Source organism: Microtus ochrogaster, chromosome 4 (genome assembly GCF_000317375.1).
Source record: "Microtus ochrogaster isolate Prairie Vole_2 chromosome 4, MicOch1.0, whole genome shotgun sequence".
NCBI lineage: Eukaryota > Metazoa > Chordata > Mammalia > Rodentia > Cricetidae > Microtus > Microtus ochrogaster.
The window spans coordinates 61,322,175-61,343,010 of NC_022011.1; positions in this window are offsets into that span (position 1 = coordinate 61,322,175).

A 20,836-nucleotide genomic window follows, 5' to 3' on the forward strand; every position below is an offset into this window, starting at 1 on the left:
CCAAAGACTCAAGGCTTCAGCTTCCCACTAAGTGATAGCACAAATATTGTTCTTGACTTACTATAAACTAGAAGAACGGAATAAAATTATGTGAGGTCTTCAGAAAACATTGGCCAAGCAAGACTTCCTTCTCAGACTTTTGTTATAGTCTTAATTGCTTCAGTTTTACCAAGTACATTTCCAGAAAAAGGACACAAAAGAGAGGAAGACCACCCACAATTCCACTCTGATGTAGGATGCCTGGTTTGTGTGAGAAAGTGAATAGGGTTTTGTTGTAGAATATTGGTTGAAGGTGTGTTACATTTGTTTATGCTGTGGAACATTTGTTTTAATGATGCAGAGATGTGCTGCATTCTTTTATGTTGCATTTGCTTTACTCTGTGAAGCTGTGTTACTTTGCCTGTTTAAAATCCCTAATTGGTCTAATAAAGAGCTGAGCAGCCAGCAGCAGGGCATGAGAAAGGAGAGGCAGGACTGGCAGGCAGAGAGGATAAACAGGGTGAGAAATGTGATGGGAAAATATCGAGGAGTGAGGGAAGGAAAGAGAACAGTAAAGGAGAGCCACCTAGCTACAAAACAAGCCACAGAGTAACAATAAAGAAAGGTATACAGAAATAGAGAAAGATGAAAGCCCAGGGGCAAAAGGTAGATGGAGTAATTGAAGAAAAAACTCGCTAGCAAATCCAAGCTAAGGCTGGGGAACTATAATAAAGAATAAGCCTCTGTGTGATTTATTTGGGATGTGGGTGACGGACCCCACAGAGAGCAAAGAGTCAAAAGGGCAAAGAGTCAAAACAATCAACAACAGGGTTTTCACCCCATGTAGATCCAATAGACTCAGAAGGTATGTTATGTAAAGGCAAAAATAAGTTAAGACATTTAAAGTTCCCAAGAGTGCTTGGTTAGGTGAATGACTTTGGCCTCAGCTTTCTGACGTACTTTTTCCATTTTGCCCAAAGAAAATAATTTAAAACTTCAGTTGACATTGAAAAGAGTCACCGAGCGTTGCTGGAAATGTGCCTTTTATGCACTGCTGAAGTTTTATAGGTCTAACACTAAGGGGATCTGCTTTTCCTTTGCCCCCTTCCCCACCTTGGTTCTAACTCTACCTCTTTGTTTGTGTCTCTGCCTTACAACCTGAACCACAATATTGGCAGCCCACAAAATCCTGACAATATTTGAGGATCACAAACCCCCTCCACACATGTATCCAACTCCTACCCCCTCACTAACCCTATTTCTCCCACCACTTCTATCCCCCATATCTCTGAATCCTCTACTTCTATCCCAAACACTGTGCCTCTGAGCCTTACGGTGATGCATGAGCAATAGGGCGCTTCCCTGTCATCAGCTGAAACATCAACTATGAGCCAGGGAGATGACTCAGCTGATAAAAGTTTCTGTGTCACAAGGTTGGTAACTCATCTTCAGGTCTTGGACAAATAAAATTACAACTATGTTAGTCCAGATAGATCTGTGGTCCTAGCACTTTTTGGAGTAGATGGAAGGTGGAAACAAACTCTCCCCAGAAGCTGGCAATCTAGGTAACTTAGTCTCAGCCTAACATATGCAATATAGCAACAGAAGAAAGTGACAGTCATTCTCTACACAGCGGAAGGTGAATACTGAACTCTGAAAGTCACTCTATGACCTCTACATGCATGCATTCCATGGTGTGGTCAAGAGTGCATGCCCCCTGCACACACACAAATGCACACAGATCAGTTGTATCAATTCAGTTCTTTTCTTCCCTGTATCCATCCATTCTCTGTAGACTCAGAATCGTGGTAGGAAGTTAATCTGGGCAAGGCTGGACAAGCTTTTCAGCAATGCTTCAATGCTTCTGGATATAGGAAGACATTTGTAAAGGTTTCCTAAGGAGCGTGAAACAATTCCTGGACTGACTCTGAGATATGGAGATAGGACATTCAGTTCTATTGTCTACTGTGCAATAAATTGTTCAGCCTTGGCAGGAATGTTTGATATCTGATTTTCAATTTCAGCAGAAATAAAAAGATAAAGTAGAGCATTTCTTAAGATTAGATGGTATAATCAAATTGAAAATATCTCTATTATAAATCGTTATTGAAATTGCTCTTTAAAAATACATTTCCTACTATTAAATACATTGAAAAGTCAGAATAGGATGCTTTTGAGTTTGTAGCTCATCTTTACCTTCTGATTTTGTTAAAAGAATTAAAGAGACAAAATTGTTTCCCAAGAAAAGTCACATGTTTCAAAATGCAACACAGAGGCTCTGAAGTCCAGATGGAGATTTCCTGAACAGAATGAAACAAAGAAAAATGCCCAAAGATATGAAAAATGCTAATGTAGAACATTTGGGTCCTCCTTTCTCTGAAATTACTGCATGATCTGTTTCATGGGCACACCTCCTGAAAAAAGAATCCAACAAATTAAAGCCTGGCTTGGTCGATACTTGATGTTTCAAGTTTTCTTTATGTTAGCTAAAGACAAGTTGAATGGCAGACACCACTACTAACGAGAATACACACATATATACAAATGGCTGTTCTAGCATATGACACATCCATGCAGCAAACACATAAGGACATATATGTGTGTGCCTAAATTCACATAGAAGAATGAAATATCTAAAATTAAAAGTATATTATGAAAACTGCAACAATCTAAGACTCACAAAGAAACTTACAGCTGAGATCTCCTTTAATATTTCCCCTCTTGATAGTAAGAAATTTCAGCATATATTTTAATCCATAAATATCATCATTTGGTAAGTTTTCCACTATGGTGTTAATACTATTACACTTGAAAATATATAATGCAATCAAAATTTAGTGACCTTGTACTATATTAAGAATACCAAGATATATTGGATCAATGGTGGGAAATAATCATTTATGTGAAGTGCGCTAAACAGAATAAGAAAGGGTGGTGTTCCTGTGAAGAGCACGAGACAGTGTGAACTAGTTCAGGGGGTCAGGGAATAAGATAGCAGCACTGATCTGTAACATACATGTCGCCCCTCCAAAAGAAAGAACGGAGGAAAGCATACATTATTGGTTTTGTTTTCTATAAGACAAAATTAAATATTAAACAACAGGTTTTTCTGGGTAAAGGAATAAACTAAGGGAGCTTGAAGCTTACACTTCCTGGGAAAACAGTTGACTGGTCTGCCCTACCCAATCATAGAAATCGCAAGCATGTTTTCATTCAATGCCAGATTTTATTTTGTATCCATTATAAACAGAATGGATACAAAGAAGACATACATTAGAAATGTAGGTCCTTTTGATATATTTCTGTCTATGTGGAACACTTAAGCTAAGATTTTAATAGATAGTAAATACCTATTAGTAATACATCAAGTAATTCATTTTTGGAACAAGTGTTTGTTGAGCAACTGCACTGCACTGGTGTCTGTTTGTAGAGAAAATCTTCCTAGAGACTAATTTTTCTTTAAATCAGTCTATGATTTTTCTTTTAAATTCCAGTCTTGAAATTAAACCTCTGAGGGATTTTTCAAAAATAAATATCTGTGAGTTCATTCTCAATTACTTTATCAAACTAATTCTTGCAGCTAAAAGAAGTTGCCTTGTGTTAGTTACTATGCTATTTTTTTTCAGTTCTTCATTAATGCCTGTTAAAAAACAACTCTCTGCCACTCCAACAGCCTATGCCAAACTCTGTCCTTGTAAATTCTCATCTCTCTTCTGAGTGAAGCTTCCCAGAACAACTGATCCATGACCAATTTTCTTTTAAATCATAGTTACTACTCAAATATTCTGTCTTCCATGCTATATCCTAGTATTTAGATTAACTCCTACCTCTTGCTCTTTTCACTCTCCGTTACACAAGACACCATAATGTTTCTACATCATGCTTCCTGTTTTAAAATTGTTACCCTACAATTGAGATTGAATGTCTCACGCCAAAGGAGATGTGTTGATGGGTTGGATGACCTTGAATTGTTTTCATATTAGATTACAAAAATTATGAGAGGGCAGTGCCCAGGTGCAGAGACTGTAGATCATTCTTACATCATCCATCCTCTTTCTAGTTAGAAGGTTTTTCAAATGAGATTCATGATTTGAACATAAAATCAGATGAATCTTGTTTTGTGCATAATGCTGCTTTGCCAGAAACCTATTTTCAACTTGTAGATGCTAGCATATCATTAATAAACCAAGGCTGCATCTTTAGAATTTTACTGCTCCCCTCTGCTCTTCTTGGCAGTGTTATGTGAGCTATGTGAAAATCAGCAAAGAAATCCTTACTGCTATGTTTTTCTACCTGCTGTGGGAAGAATTGGCACCTAAGGCTGTGTCTGCATTATTTATACCTCTTTGATAGATTAAATCTTTACTGTACCAGTGAGCTTTTAAAGACATGTCTGTAAACGTTTCAAGATTACACAGGTGTTCACCCTGACTGCAAACAAAGACTCCTATTTGTGGTTGAAAAAATAAAATTAAATATATAGCTGTGTCCTGCAAAACCATGGATTCTGCTTTAAACAGAACCTTGACTGGACAAGCCATATCGATTTGTTACTCTTGACACATTTTTGGAGTTCAACAAATAACGAATTAGTAGAGACATTTCCCTGATCCTGTACTTCTAAAATTAATCTCTCTTACGGTGCCTTTTCATAAAGGAACTATTGTGTTCTTAGTCTAACAATGTGACAATATCCTAAAGGACGTTTGTTGTGAAAGGCCCCGATGCTCACAGACATTCTTAAAGCTATTTTCTTATCTTCTCTGCACTGTTACTAGCACTGGAGTGGTATTTTAATGTGTTACCAAAAGATGAGATCTTTATTTTTGGAAAGCATTGTTCAGAGAATCCCTGAGGACTTTGGCTAATAACTGGAATATCTGATTCTAGTCTCTAGAACTCAAGATTTAAAGTTTCTTTTTAATAAGTGTTAATTCTTTATGAATTTTTACTTATAATCACCTTCTATTTGGAGAACAATAATATAATACATCTTTAGCTTTCAGGTTGCCACATCGTTGCCTGCCATTTATTTATTCTGCATAATAGAGATTGTGAGATAAATTACTGAAATGTTTCACAAAGAAACAGTAAAATCTTGATAATTATGAAGTATGAGCATTGTAATCATTTTCTGCAGTATGATAAAAGAATTCTCGTTTTATGTATCAGAAGTTCAGAGTATAAGCCTAGTTATTTATTCATTCATCCATTTCTGCTTTTGTCTGTTTGTGCTCTTGTTTTTAAACTTTTTCTTAGATATTACCATGAAATGCCCTCTTCTGTCACTCAATGAAGCATGATGTCTCCTTTAGACACTGAATCTGAGAAGCAGGGGCAAGAACAACATAACTGAAAATAATGTTTTGAAGCATATGCCGCTCATATTACTCAGTGAAACTAAATTTAATTCATATCTGTTTATCAGGGTCACATATTTAAACTTTATAAGTTATGAAAATAGAACAGTATCACAGAATGGAAATTTCCATATATCATTAACAAATTCAAGACTATCAACCCCATAGTCAACAAATGTTGAAAGGTTTGACAAAGATCCATCAATTTCTAATGTGACTCATGAATAAAATGTTATTTGGGATCAAGATTTTATTGTGAATTTTACATCAGATGAGACGATTATAACACACAAGTCTTGTTAACCTCCCCGTTTAATTTTTAGAAGTCTAATAATTTCTGTTTTAGTATACAGACATAGAAAACAAGTTGTGTGGAAACCTTAGCTATTTTGTTAAATATAAGGTACTAGTACATTTGAGCAGTCATAATAAGTCAATTACATTTAAAAAAATAAAAATTAAATTTCTCAATTATATCAACTATTTACTACCCATAAATATCTAACACCTAATAGAGTAGAAAGAATGTCTATAGAAATTTCATACTATTAAATGAGAAGGAGATTTTAAAATTAGACAATATGTTACTCAATTTTTATTTGTTTTGGTTCCATTTATAAGTTTTAAACCAAATCAAATTGCTGAATGTATTAAAATCAAATGAAAACTAAGCATTACATAAAATATAATAAGAGTAAATATATTTGTTATAGGAAAACACAAAAGAAGGTTTAATCTTATGGGAAAGTAGTAGAAACAAATTCTCGTTAAAAGAATCCTAAAAATAAGAACAGGTTAATATACAAATAAAAAAGTAATAAATCAGAAATTATCAAATAAGACTTAAATCTTCTTTAGAGAAATCAATAAATTTGGTTCTTTGGCTATATTAGAAAATCTACTTGCATATTATACTAATGCAGTAATGATACAGTTGTAATCGGAATAACCAACCACTTTCTGATTGAAATTAAGGCCCACTCCATGAGATGGAACCCATACCTGTCATAAGCTAAAGTAGTCAAGAACCTAAGACTAGATAAATCATGTGCCTAGGACAGTGGTTCTCAAGTTTCCTAATACTGATACCCTTTAACACATTTCTTCACGTTGTGGTGACCCCAACCATAAAATAATTTCGTTGCTACTTAATAACTGTAATTTTGCTACTATTATGAATCATAGTGTAAATATCTGATATTCAGGATATCTGATATGTGATCCTCAAAGGGTCAAGACCCACAGGTTGAGTATCACTGGCCTAGGGGAAAGCCAACTTCTATTATTCTGCTGAATAAACATAGCAATACAATAACTTTTAGCAACATGCTGTTCTGTCTGTAGATCAGTACCCAACTCAACCCACGTAAGGGAAGCTTCTTGTTAAGATGGAAAGTAACAGAGTCCCTCAACTGGACAGTGTATAGAGAGTAAGAAATATTGGAAAAACCCAGTTATAAATTGGATGTCTTTATCATATCCCATGATTCAAAGTTTAGGGGTCAATAGGGAAGCGAATTCATGAAGACTTTGAGAGCTAAAGGTGATGGATGACTTGAAAAATGAACAGTGATTTCTAGACACAGCATTTTTTGAAGCACAATGAACTCAAAGAGACTATAGCTGCATGTATAACAATTTCACATTTTCAAGCCTGACAGGCTCCCAGCACTGGTAAAGAAATGGACATGAGATCCAACCCTAAGGAAGAAACTATATGTAATTGATACTCGCTGGCAGTGAGAAAATGTAGTGTCACTGGGTATCTCAGCCACACTCCTGAGCCCTATGCCCAGGAGTTAAGTGGCCAATACAAACTGAACTCATTGGGGTATTTTGTCTGTTGGTGTTTTGTGTGTGTGTGTGTGTGTGTGTGTGTGTGTGTGTGTGTGTGTGTGTGTGTGTGTATACCTTTTGCTTCGGTTTGATACTCTTTTTTTCTTAATCATCTTTTGCTTGTTTGTTTTGATTTTTTGTATTTATTAGGAGATATTTTAATTTTGTGTTTTGTTGTTGCTTTTGAAAGAGAAAGAACATAATTTGGGTGGGTAGAGAAGTAACAAGGATTAGGGATAACTTGGGAGAATAAGAAAAACATGATCATATTTATTGTCTGATATTTTTTCATTAAAAAAGGTCAAGGATGTTTTAGAACAGAATAGACCTCCAATGCCCTCCACTGTAGGATATGCAGTTTAGAATCCATTCATGGAGTACCTTCTCTACCCTAATAATAGGAATATTTACCCTTACATCTTTAATTCCTTTAAATCTGATTCCTTCCCAACATATAACTACCGAGAGTTTTCGGACACAGTTGAAACAGTCCAGTAGACTTTAGGCTGTGACCTACTCATAGCCATCTGATTTGAGATGGATCTCGTGGGGAAGACCCTCTTGTTGGCAGGGCTGAGGACTTCTCTGCAGGGGATTTAAAGCAACCAGAAGGCAACCATATTTTTCATATTTAGACATACAGGATTTTAACCAGTACTTGCATAGAACATTTAGCCATCTCTTTGGATATGCCCTTGTTCTGCATTGAGCAGTCTCTTAAAACTGCCCTGCTTGTTATTATGACAAACAGGGCACATCAGACTTTAGGACTGTTGAAGAGCATCTGCAAAGACATTGTAGGTATGTGTCTGAGTCCCTATGTTTTGACATGCCAGTATCAAATCATCCAGAGGAGCATTCTATTTAATAGACAGTATCATCTGTATCTCTGCTGTGACCTCTTCATAAGCAAGTTGATGTACTGTATGTGAACCTCCTCAGCAAGCTGCATTTTCCATTGCATGGAACTTTGTACTCAAGGCACAAATTTACTTAAAGGCTCAGTAGGTCTCTGTCTTAAATCTTTGAGACCTGCTGTATCTCCTTAAGAAGGCACAACCTTCCAAGATCCTTAGGGCACACAGACAAAGTTGGTCAAAATATTGAGGAGGTCCAAGAGCCTGTTCATCAGGCATTGAGAATGCCCTTCTTTCTGTAACTTTTCACATTCAATGGTACACCTTTGAGTTTCAATTTCTCTCATCCTCAAGTTCACACTGATTGTAATAATCTGCTTTCCATTAAAGAAAATGCTTGGATCAGTTTCTTATAATCCCTCCCATGTTTAAATTCACACCTATGGATTATAATTAGATTACATATGGAGCCCAACATCCATCATCTCAACAAGTACTCAGCAACTGCTGGATGGTTTCAAGGTCATGTGGATACCAGGTACCAGGTTAAAGTTCTTGCAGGATAGAAATTAAATTCACTTGAAAAGCAGAAACTTTGGGTTGCTCATTTGACCAGCAATCATCACGATTAACACAAAGCCCAAAAATATTTTTTAAATATGCTGGTGTCTGAGATTTTTCCCTTTCTGAGTTACATACAATGTTTACTCAATGTATTCAAGGAAGGGTCTAAGAATGTCCCTAAGAGACTTTACACTGTCCCACCCTTCTGGTCCTTTACTGTGATTTTTTTCTTCTTGTAGGAAGAGTACTCTTTTGTGACACAGCAATTAGGATCATCATGATTTCCTCCCTAATCTTCTTTTTTATTTTCTTATCTCTGTATGCCACTAGAAAAGCTCATACTTCTTTAACTAACCCCCCCCCCCATTGTCCCAGGAAGTAGCCACTGGTTTATAGCCATAATGAGAGAATAGAAAGATCAAGATAAAGGATGTCCAGTCCTAACTTCCTCTCTCTATGCATATTCAAAGCTCTCTGCAATAGCTCCAGATCAAAGAATTCCTCTATAGAAATGAAGGATTTATCTGTAAGAACTCAGACCATATCTTCTCTAACTCAGCATTTGTTCTGGAATTCCTCTCTCTTTTAAAATGCACTTTACCACCTACATCTGAGCCACTTCCTGACCAGGTGGCAAATTCCCTTTCTGTCCCCAGGTTATTTTACCAGGATGACCCTTTACTCTATTTAACTCATTTGTTCCATGTTTGTCTGCCCAATGGTCATTTTCATCTGTACTAGTTAGTCTTACATCAACTTGACATACAAACTAGAGTTATCTAAAAGGAAGAAACCTTAATTAGGAAAATAATATTCCTGTCTCTAAGGCATGTTCTTAATTAGTTCATTGATAAGGTAGGGCACAGCGCACTGTGGGTGCTTCAATTCTGAGCAGGTGGTCATGATTCTGTAAGAAAGCAGGATGAGCAATTCGTAGAGAGCAAGCCAGTAAGCAGCACCCCTCCATGACCTCTGCATTAGCTCCTGCCTTCAGGTCCTGCCTTTGCTGCCTGCAATGATGGACTACAATGTGGAAGTATAAGCCCAATATACCCTTCTCTCCCCAACTTACTTTTTGGTCATGATGTTTCATCACAGCAATAGAAACACTAACTAAGACACCATCATTACCAGGGCATCACCCAAGAAGACCCAAATGCCTGTGGGTCAGTAAAGGGCACAGAGAATAACCACTCCTGAGATGGATTTAGGGAACAGTATCCTTTACTGCAGGAGATGCTTTTCTTCCATTGCTTATATTGTGGAAGTTTATTGATTATGATGGCTTAGCACATTACCTCAGATTGGACAAAGCACTCATTTCACTAAGATCTCTAGGTTTAAGAAATCCATAAAGGAAGACATGGAGATTGTAGATACTATCAACAAGCCAGCTGCCAGCTACTCACGCTACTTCATAATTCAGTGTCCTGACATCTGGGAATGCTCAGGAGCACAGTGTGCCGTGCCTTTTATTTAGAATCAAGTGTGCCAGGTAGACTGATTGCCAGGTCATGCCTGTATTTTTTCCATGACGTTTTTAATCTCAGATTTCTACTATAATGAAGACTTCACCTTCAATAAAGGCCCCTTCTGGCATCTCATGGCCTTATGGTGTCAGGCTTTAGCTGTTCTCCGTGACCCTTTCTTGCCTTCAAAACAAGTACCACCTTGGAAAATCTTACCCATTACCAACTTGGGCTGTCAGTCCATGAGATGCAAACTCAGCCACTGTTGGACTATATCTCTGTGTGCTGACCCAGAGTAAATATTCTCAGATTAATGACCCTTAATGCAGGTCTCTTCTTAATCAGCACAAACTTCTCAGCTCATACCAACTAGTCCACTTATTTCTGTAAAATAAAGGTTTTGTTTGAATGGTGCAGATTTCTATAAATTTTTAAGTCAAGGTAACACATAAATGGTCCCAATAGAGTCTGTAAGGGACTTTTAGACTTCACAAGCCACATGTCAATCACCTACAGTGTTCCTAGGTTTATCTTCTTTGATTTCATAACAGTTCGCTAAGCTCTGAACACTAAATGGCTTTTCAAAACCAAAGTTCAAAAGCAACTCACACCCTGCCACCCCCCAAACCCCACAAAGTCAGATCTGTCACAGTAATACCCCACTGCCCATTCCAAATTTCTACCATAGTTAGGTTTTCTATTACTGTGATAAGACACAATGACAAATAGAAACTTAGGGAAGAAAGGATTTATTTCATCTTATAGCTTATAGTCCATTATCTGGGGAAGGAACTCATCAAGAACCAGTTGAAGCAGAAGCCACAGAAGAGTGATTCTTACTGACTTTCTCATCATGGCATGCTCATCCTTCTTTCTTTTATACAACTCAGGAACACCTACCCAGAGTTGGCACTGACCTGACAAAGGAATGGACCCACCCAAATCAATAATTAATCAATATAATGTACCAAAATATTGCCTACTGATACATTTTACGACATTATTTCAGTTAAGATTCCTTCTTCCCAGCTGGGTAGTGGTGGTACACACTTTAATCCAAGCACTTGGAAGACAGAGATAGGAGGAACTCTGTGAGTTCAAGGTCAGCCTGGTCTACAAGAGCTGGTTCCAGGAAAGGCTCCAAAACTACAGAGAAACCCTGTCTTGAAAAAAATTCATTTTTCCCAATTATGACTATTTTTCCAAGTTGGAAAAAAAACAAACAAATTACCACATCACTGATAACTTAAAATGAATTACAGATTACAAATAAATGCAAAGTTTTGACATTGAAATATAAAAATATTCAGGGTAAACTTTACCACTCTACTTTAGGCATTCTATGGAAATCCATAACATTAATAGTTATGCTTCAGTTCACTTTTAAACCAGAATGAAGAGGCTATTTCAAGCAGGTAAGATGTTATGAGAATAAAACCTAAAAGGTTACTGAGTATGATTTAAGTAAAAAAAATACAAACAGTGTATATGTTGCACAAACATAAATTACAGCAAAGATAGAAATTCTGACCACGGTATAGGCAATTTTAAAGAAAAATATCATTTTTAATAAATTCAATTTTATAAGTCATTAATTTGTAATCAAGGAATCACATACAGACATACACACACACACACACACACACACACACACACACAACAAATATCAAAATAGGGTTTCTCTGTGTTGCTATCCTGGAATTTACTCTGTAGACCAGGCTGGCTTTGAACTTAGAAATCCATGTACCTTTTCCTCCCAAGTGCTGGGATCAAAGGCATGCATCACCAGTTATATTTTTGTTGTAGAAAGCTTTAAAATATAGGCTTTACCTATATACAAAAAAGATATGCCTGAATCCTTCCAAACAACTTTTTATAGTAATTTATAGGTAAGTAAAAAGAATAAAAGGTATCAAAGACAACATGATTTTTTAAATTTTGTGACAGTTGAATTTACACGTCTACTATCTCTGTAAGACATAATTAAGAAGAGGAAATTGAAGGCTGCATAAAAGTTGCTGGATTCAACCAGTATGTCTAGAAATTCGAGGTGGAATTGTCAGTTAAAAAGATCATATGTAACAAAATGCACACAGAATAAACGGATGTTGTGTGGATATTCCTGAAAAGACATAAAAGAGTCTTCACCCAAAACGCGAAGGACACCAACAGACCAATGGGGGCTATATACAACAATATGAGTGACCCAAAGATAACTCCATAAATGAACAGCCCAATCCATAGCATGTTTCAGTCACCAACAAGAGCATCATTGCTGAGTCCTAATCCACGGTTAATGTTCTACCTTCTACAGACTCTAGAATTCCTTATGACTGCATACGGCCAGAGAAGTGAGAGTGGAGCCTGGACTCTGAAATGAGAGTCTAGTGACCTTCCCCCTTTTTTCTGTTAGATACTGCTAACAGTCTCATTTTTTATTATTACTATAGACCAAGCTGTCGGCTTTGTTGTGGGGAGTGGAGGAGACTCTTATTGTGTGGTCTGGAGCAGGTGTAACGTGTTGACATAAGCTAACCATGGAAAGCATCAAAGTTTCTCCCATGAGGAAATGGCAAAGCCTTTCCTAGATTCGACTCAGGGAAACAACAAAGCCTTCTTCCTAGCTTAAGTGCAAATATTGAGAGTATAGACAGAAAATGTCCAGATAGCCATGGCTTGTTTACTGCTCCCCTACAGAGAGAAACTGCTCCCTCTGAGATTAGCCAATTTGCTTTCTTAATCCAGAAGTACACCATAAACCTTGGCTCCTTGCTCAGCTGTGCACAATTACCTGGCCTTCCTTTTCAATTATATCTAACAAGCAAGCTGAGTTTCTTGGTACCCACAACTTGTCAATCAGAGAGTCCAGTGCACCCAATCACATTTTGGTGTCTGTGTGCTTGTCATCCATTCCTTCACCACCATGATCAGATATCCTTAGAGTTGTGCAAAGAAACAGGTTGCCGTGGTTATGAACCCAAATATTCTGAAGGTACTCCAGCAACTCTATTTTATGGTGGAGATGCTCAGGTTGCTGGTAGCATTAGACACAGAAGACATAAACAACCACTGGAAAAGATTTGAAAATCATCATTCATGGAAAAGAAGCGAAGCATGAAAGCAGGTCATCGGGCACCAATCTATTGAAATAGCGCAGAAAGACAGAATTTCCTTTTCAAGAATGGCAGAGAAGTCTAGAGTATCATTGGGAGTAAAAATAACTAGGAGGCTTGAGAGTTGCCTCATCAGTTAAGATCCAATTACTGCTCTTGCAGAGGACCCATGTTTAGTGTTACACACCCCTATTGTTGGCTCACAACTCCTGGTAACTCTAGTTTCAGAGGATCTGAGGCCGCCCCTGGCATACACACGTAGTATAAATAAACTCACACAGACATACTCGCATATACATAAGCAAATACATACAAAATAAGTAAGTTTTAAAAACTAAATAATGAGGCTACAGAAATTATCAACATTTCCTCTCCATATTCCCTTTTTGTAACAGATATAAGACTTATAATAAATTAATTAATTAAGGAGAATTTATTCTGGAATTACACCATGATTTAATAAGCCATTTATATATTGGTAACTTTGTAAATTCTTGAAGGTGACCTTCAGTTTTCAGCATTTCAATTTTCCATGAATTAAATTCAGGAAAGTCAAATACTGTTTACACTCCCCTAAAGTTGCAAGGTGTCTGTCTAAAACATAATCTCTTTTAAAGTCTTGATTTACAATCCCTTTCCTTGGGGAAAAAAAAACTGTGACTGAAATAACAGTAAATTTTTAAGTTCCTTCATCATCTATGAGAGTATTATGGGTTATCTACTTGATTCTTGTCAATCTTCAGAGCTTATCCTGTATCTCCTCTGTTTTGTGACATTTATTCTTTATTGGTGTCTCTGTCTAAATTTCATCTGTAACATCAAAGTACCTGTGTATCTCTTTCATAAAGCCTAACAGAATGATCTTTAAAAGGGGTAATTTTAAAACTGTGTCCAGATTTTAACATCAAGGAAATATTGCTTAGATCTAACATTGCCTTTACCTAAGTGCCTCAGTAAGACTTGAAATCTCCACTAAAATACTTCAGGTGAGAGCCAAAAAGCATACCGTAAAAGATAAAAAAGGTTTATTACAAAGCCACGTGGGGAATTTTCCAACAGTAATAATGAGTAATATTCAAAGGAATCACAAAGAGCAAAACATTTTCAAGGGACAACACTGAATGATGTCCAAAAGAACATTATCATAAAGCACATTATCAAGAGAACAGTATCACAATGGACAGTTTAGATAGTTCTTATATCATTTCTAAAATTTATAAACTTTTCTGAAGAATATTTTCTTCCCACGTGGTTGATTAAAATATGTCCAATTAATTGATTTTCATGAAATTTTTGAAAATTTCATATGTAAATACTATATTTTTATCATTTAGATCAACTCTAACCCCTTCTGAGGCAGTCCACTCTGCCTCAAATTCATGACTTCTTGCGGTTGTTAGACACACACACACACACAAACACACACACACACCCCTACCCAAAACTGAGTCTCCGTTCTCGGCAGCCAATGATTGCCTCTTGTTCTTTATTTAGTAGTAAGGCTTTGTAAAATTTACTCCGTTCCCATTGTCATTTCGACTTGTGATGTCATAATGCAGGACTTCTTTAGGCTTCCCTACTTTGGAGAATTCATGTGTGTAGCTTTGCATCATTTCTAGAATACATTATCTTACAGCAGAAATCCTATGTACACTGGCTTTTCCAGTATTTCTTCCTCTTTTTCCTTTGTAGAGCTCTAGTTGGCAGCATGAACGAGGAAAGAGGGTCCTAAAATTATGCAGACTAAAGTTTCATGCATTAGTAAACTTTATTCAAATCATCAGACAATTTATTCTCTGAGGGTTAAGAGGAGTCAGAGGAGTACAGTGTACAATCACAAGGGCAAAACATAATTTTCCATAGAGGCATATAAACGAATAACAATTGCCAATTGCTCACTCACACCTGCTACACCTGGGAAGGTCAGGATGAGCTCTTTACAGAAAGAGTTCTGTGTTCTGAAGCAATTGACGTCACAGACTTCTGTTGTTCTTTTCTTTTCTTAGAGTTTTCTCACAACTCCCTTCTTAGACTATATTCTCACATCTTCTCCTTTTTAATATTTTAATAGCAGGAAATCCAACATGGTCTTGATTTGAAATGATGTAGATAAATCTAATTATCATTTGATACATTAGTATCCTTCCTATAAGCAAACAAACTGTATCAGAAGAAGAAACGCTATTATTATATTATTTTGATGTGTAATACTTTATTAACAAAAATAAAGATCCAAACTGTGTCCAGTACTATTAGTTCCATTTCTGTATTGATCAGAAAACATCTAGAGAACAGCACGGAAAGAGACTCATGTGATTAGTAGTTTTGGTATCTTATAAAATGTAAACCCATATAAATCTTTAAAAGGAATACAAAAGTTTGGATGCCCCATGGGAAGTGATTCAAATCTCAAGAGCAAAATTAAATGCAGCCCCCTCTTCAAATGGATTAATGAGTCTATTATGGTCCCCAAAGTTCAGTAATAAACATAGTCACTAATATAGTATATTATCCCTTCGTGCATAGGGCCTTAACTCGGGCCCCAGGTGGACAGACATTTTCTGATAATCAGGTCCATATCTCCTTTCACCCTTCAGCTGGGGGTATGATATCTTTCTGGTGACTTCTGCAGTTTCCTTACCTTCCATCATTGTCCTTCATTGCCTGTGTCAGAGGAGCCAAAGAGGAATCCACAGTATTTCAGTGGACCTATCTGCAAAGACAGGTGCATATCCCTTTCCATTTTCCTTCTTGAGATGTCAAAAATAAGACAAGTTAGGACATCAGTTAGCTTCTGTTCTACTGCAATGAAACTAGGAAGTTGAGAGTGTATACAAGTCTGAGTTTTAATCAAGGGATGTGCGCAGGCTTTCATCAGTTGTTATAGATCCTGTAGGATTGTGAGCATAATTGGTTGGGAAGACAAAATTAAAGCAGTTTCTATTTCTACTTCTGGAAATAATCCTACAACATAATCAGAATCTGAAATAATATTCAAGAGTTTGTAAACTAGCCATAATCAATGATTCAAAACAGTTAGTTCCACTTGTTGGGCTGAGGAAAAGGAAATATTAATAGATTGATAAATATCTGGGCCATGAATCCCTCCTGTACCATTAGATGAGCCATCTGTAAAATAAGTATCTGCCTGTGGAAAAGATGGTTGGACAACTTATGTATTTGGGGCATAGATACTCAAGATTGAGGCCTCTTTAATGGATTTTTCCTGTGATGAGTATGACCTTCTCTATCTCTTCTGATTGATTTTAGTCTGAAATATATTTTATTAGCTATTAGGATAGCTATACCCACTTGTTTCTTAGGTACATTTGATTGAAAAATCTTTTCCCAACCCTTTACTCTGAGGTTGAGGTGTGTTTCCTGTATGCAACAGAAGGATGGATCCTGTTTTCGTATCCATTCTCTTAGACTGTATCTTTTTATAGAAGAATTGATCCCATTGATTCTAAGAGATATTAATGACCAGTGGTCATTAATGCTGTTTTTCAGTGGTAGTGTTTATGTGTTTCCCTTCTTTGAAGTTTGCTGGTGGAGGTTATCTGCTGCCTGTGTTTCTGTGGGCACAGTTAGGTCCTTATCTTGGAGTTTTCCTTCTAGTACTTTCTGTAGGGCTGGATTTATGAATAGATACTTTTTACATCTGGTTTTCTCATGGAATATCTTGTTTTCTACATCCATGTTGATAGAAAGCTTTGCTGGGTAAAGTAGTCTGATCTTGCATCCATGGCCTTTTAGTATCTGCAGCACATCTGTTCCACACCTTATGGCTTTCGTGGTATCTTCAAAATCCGAGATTTGTTGCGGGAGGTCCTCCCGCTCCTCCAGCCTATAGCTGCTGAGATACCAGCCCATTGGGGCATGGTCTCTCTCCCTTTAAAAAAGCAGCAACTTCCCTCTCCTCGCTCTCTCCCTGCTCCACTGGCGACTAGACTCCCTTCCTGGTTGTGCAGAGGGCTGTGATCTGTAAGTTTTCCCCTTTAAATAAATACCATCTTATTAATCATAATTCCAAACTGGTGTGGCATTGCTTGTGACTTACGACTCCAGAGATTCTCTCTTCCACCTCTTGTATTCTGTTGGTTATGCTTGCACCTGTGTTTCCATTCGTTTACCCAGATTCTCCATTTCCAGAATTCCCTTGGTTGTGTTTTCTTTATTGTGTCTATTTAAGTTTTCAAACATTGAATTGTTTGAATTTTTTGCTTCACCTGTTTAATTGTTTTTGGGTTTTTGTTGTTGTTTTGGTTTGGTTTGGTTTTGGTTTTCTTGGATTTCTTTAAAAGATTTATTGATTTCTTTCTATTTTTTGTTTGTCTGTTCCTCCATTTGTTTAAGGGAATTTTTTATTTCCTCTTTAAAGGTTTCCATCATCCTCATAAAGACACCTTTAGAATCGATTTCTTCTAATTCTTCTGGATTAAGATGTTTAAGTCTTCCTGTTTTTTGTCCACTGGTTTCTGGTGTTACCATGTGGGTTTTAGGTTGTTAAATGAGTTCTTGCATTCCATCTCTTCCTCCAATTAATGCCGGCAGTGTCTCTACTTGTTGGTCTTACCCTTGAAGTTGCTGTCTGTGTCTTTGGGAGTGTTCTGGATCTGCTTGGCTACTGTGGCTGTCTGTGTTTCAGGGAGCTGCTCAGGTCCCTCTTGGACCACTGTCTTGGTCCACTCTCTTGGTCCTCTCTGAGCAATTGCAGCCTGTTCTTCAGAGTTCCTCTGAGGTCGTGGGAAGATAGGAGGGTTTGGGGGCCGAGTGGGATTTTAGCTGACATGGTCTGATTAATGGGATGGGGGTGTTGTGCTGGAGCAGCTTACCTGAAGAAAGCTTGCCTGATGGCTGGCTAAAGAAACCAAGGCAGGTGGGGGAAGGGCCCTGGGTTTTGTCAAAGGCCTAGGGAGTGGAATACCCTGCTGTATGGGTTATCACTCACCAATTGGTCCTCTCTGTGTAGTTGCAACTTGTATTTCCATTGTACATAAACTTTAAATCTACTTCTGAGATGTGGTCCAAAAGCCCCCCCCCCCCCCCACACACACACACTGCCTGGAAGGCTAGTTTAGAAAGAACATTTAATGCTTCTTTACTCAGCAGCCTCTCATAGTATCCTAATGAGAGAAACATTAAAAGGGTACCTATTGTTGAGATAAAAATACTCCAGTGAACAGAAAACTGAGCAATCATGTTTCAAGTCCCTGGGAACAACCTGTCACATTGATTGTTTTGAAAATGATTATGCAATCAACACGAACATGCTGAGAAGTTTGAACATGGCAGAACCCAGAATGTCTCAGAGAGTAGAGAACAAAGTGGTGAGTGATACTGACCTCTATGATGATGAGCAAAATCATTCCTGTAAGTATTATGAAGAAAGTTCAGTCCAACAATAAGAAGACCAAAGGTGAGGGTGGCAGACCACTGTGTTCTCTTATTCTCCTTTCCTCATTCACAGCGTATAACTTTAGTGGGATAACTACATTACCCAGCCACATTTCAAGATGCTGAATATATGATACACAGATGCAATCCAGACATGGACCGTCTCACCAGCTCTAAGTCTGAGAACCCTTGGAGAAAGTGGGAACACACTTGGGGAAAAAATATTTTACTCCAAACACCTCAGTCAGAAAGAATATTGGCACAGCTGTCTCTGTCTCCAAATCCTCTCCATCTTTTATGATTTCCTTGTTGCTATTTTCATTACATTTTATTACTTTTTTAACTCCAGTACAAATTGACAATATCTTTATCTTTTCCTCTACTGCCTAATTTTTCCTTAAATTAATGAATATAATTTTAGTTTTTTAGTTTAATTTGGACTGTTTCCTACTCACAGTCTTTTGTTATTGCTTTTGTAGTTTTCACTGATTTCAATTGATTGTAACAGAATTTCTATACCTAGAGAGTTTCTGTGCAGCATTTGTTACTATGGCTACTTTCCTTCCTTCTAAGTGGAATAAGGTATCTTGTTAAGCACTGATAGAACAACGAGTAGATGATTTGGTACTGAACTATCTTCTCTCATAGCAAGTTTGAGGAAATTGTACTTTCCTCTAGCCACACACTAGTCCAATTAAAATTTTGCAGAAAGTTAAACTCACTAACAGGAGAGATTAATAAGTCCCCCAATACAGCTTAGTGTCCAAGTGGGCATGAACCAGGAATGCTGTGAGACAATGGTTTTGTATCCTCTAAAGGTTTGTCAGTTATATTGGTTTAATAAAATGCTGATTGCCTAGTAGCCAGACAGGAGGTATAGGTGGGGCAACCAGAAAAGGAGAATTCTGGGAAGAGGAAAGGCTCAGTCTGCAGTTGTCATCCAGACACAGAGGAAGCAAGATGAGAATGCCTCGCTGATAAAAGGTATGAAGCCACATAGCTAATGCAGACAAGAATTTTATGAGTTAATGCAAGATGTAAGAGTTAGTTAACAAGAAAGTCTGAGCTAATAGACCAACTAGTTTATAATTAATGCAAGCCTCTGTGTGTATATTATATTTATATGAGCTACCAAAATTGAAGCAAGATAAAAAAGGAGTACTAAGAAATTATATTGGAGAAAGAATAAACTCTCCTTATAAAAAATAATTCAGGACTAAATGAGTTCACTCACAAATTTACCAGACCTTTAAAAAGGTAGAGGATCCAGCTATAAACTTAGATATAGCAATGTGATTTTCAACAAAATTGCCAAAAGATAAATATCCCTCAAAATACTGTTTAACAAAGAGGAATTGGGGAACAGATTTCAGAATGTAGAAGAGTGAGATTGGATCCTTATCAAAACTAACTTTCTGAACAAAAATTGACTCAGTATGACTCAAAATCTTTTGACATTAGGAGAAATAGTTGAGTCAGCATCTCACCAACTTAATACTTACTAGATAGAGCAGAATGTAGTCCTCTAACTCATAGGAAGCCACCTGTTTCTGCCTTCTGAGTTATTATAACCAAGCTTTAACTTGAGGTCTAAATATAAGGTTAAAAATATTAAAACAACTAAAGAAAAAATCAGGGTAGACACTTTAAGATATTGGAAAAGGCAACAATTACTTGAGAAAGAATGCAATAATTCAGGAATTAAAAGCATGAATTAATGAATGAGATTATTTTGCATTTGAAAACTTTATATAACAGAGAAAACAATCAGTAGATTGAAGAGATGGCAAATGGAACAGAAGAAAATCTTTATCAAGTATTACTCTGACAGTAGAATTAATTACTAACAATATATACATTAACCCAAAGACATAACAAAAAATATGTGATTGTAATCAATAATCAGGTAGATGAACGGGTAGTTTTATATGAAAAATATAAAAATGAACAATAAAAATATAAAAATATTTAACATTCTTATCAGTCATTGAAATGCAATTCAAAATTAAACAAGTTCATTATACCAATCAGTCTGGATGTTCCTTAAAGGACTCAAAGTGGAACTACAATATTTTCCGGTCACACTATACCCAAAAGAATCTAAGCCAACACAAAAGAAGGTTACCTGTTGTTATTACCCAAGTAACTGAACCTATTCATTACCAGGTGACTGGATAAGGAAATTATTGTGTATATAGACACAATGGAGATTTATTCAGTTATATACAGTGAAATTATGTGACTTTCAGGAAATGAATGTT